Here is a 1,197-nt window from a genome sequence, read left to right as displayed (position 1 = left end):
AACGCCAACATGTTCCTATTTACATGTTGTGATTAGTATAGTCACAGCGTGTACAAATAACAAGGTCACATGAGACACAGACATATTCTAACCGCATACTAACTGGGAACTATATTCTCAGAAAGGCAAAGCTCTGGTACTTCTGCTACTTGGGCGGAGTGATTTGCTCGCAGCACCTGAGAAGCCCAATCACAGAGCAGAGAGTTCGCCTGGAGTTTGCTCAGTGTTGGAGTAATAGAGTCAACAATTACTAGATACTATAGCATAGTTTACAACAATGGGTGTTTGCTGCAACAATTAACAAGGGAGACCAGGTAATACCATGATGTTTCATAGAATTCCAACCAAAAACGCTGACCGCTGTATCTATGGCTATACTTGCTCTGGGTATGGATCCAAATACACCTGTAGCCACCTTCAAGAACCATCGTGTTTGCCCAGCACATTTCACTGAGGATTCTTATTATGAAAAATGGAATTAGCCACACGGACCATGAAACATGAAAGGATACGGCCATCTCATCGATAGTACAGACTGGACAAAGTGGATCACCTGCAGCTACGGCAATTGTTCCGTTGTGTTTTCAGAGGACTAACTACTGTAACAGTGGTGTAGTTAGTAACACTATTACATGAATAGGGTGGTCAATACTATTGTAGTTGTTCTTTGGCTACATTTATTCCCTGTGCTTTTTCACCCCAAAATAAAACGAGCAATGCTAGAGCTAACGCTCATGACTGTAGCCTTTACCTTGCTAATAAATTGGATTCCACATAAACATCACCAGTCTGTGTTTGTTCTGATTCTCCCCTTGACCTTAGTCTGTTTGGCATTTTGTCTGTCATCTTCCAAAATTTGTAACTCCTCGTCTGTGTATTCTGGCTCAAAACTATATTTTCTAGATCTTGGTTTGATACCAAGTGAAAATCCTTTGACAATTCCTCAAAGTCAGCCATGATCACCAGTGTTGTTCGCCACAAGCTATTCACATTGGTTTTGTTGACGGAAGTAACTGTGCTTTTCGGTGTTGCGTTAATCACCATTTCTTTAAATGTCTATGTGATCACTCCGCCCAAGTACCACTGCTTTGCTTTCTGAGAATATAGTTCCCAGTTTGTACACAGTTAGAATATGGCTGTGTCTCATGTGACCTTGTTATTTGTACACTCGGTGACTATACAAATCACAACATGTAA

At 40.9% G+C, this 1,197-nt stretch overlaps 1 long non-coding RNA gene across 1 annotated transcript in view; it reads left to right on the top strand.

Annotated features, from left to right (window-relative positions):
- The window catches only part of LOC116690017 (uncharacterized), a 23,115-nt gene that overhangs the window by 844 nt on the left and 21,074 nt on the right, over window positions 1–1,197 (top strand). The gene's annotated exons all lie outside the window — the stretch shown is intronic.

Source organism: Etheostoma spectabile, chromosome 5 (genome assembly GCF_008692095.1).
Source record: "Etheostoma spectabile isolate EspeVRDwgs_2016 chromosome 5, UIUC_Espe_1.0, whole genome shotgun sequence".
Lineage (NCBI taxonomy): Eukaryota > Metazoa > Chordata > Actinopteri > Perciformes > Percidae > Etheostoma > Etheostoma spectabile.
This window is presented reverse-complemented; position numbering and strand designations above follow the sequence as displayed.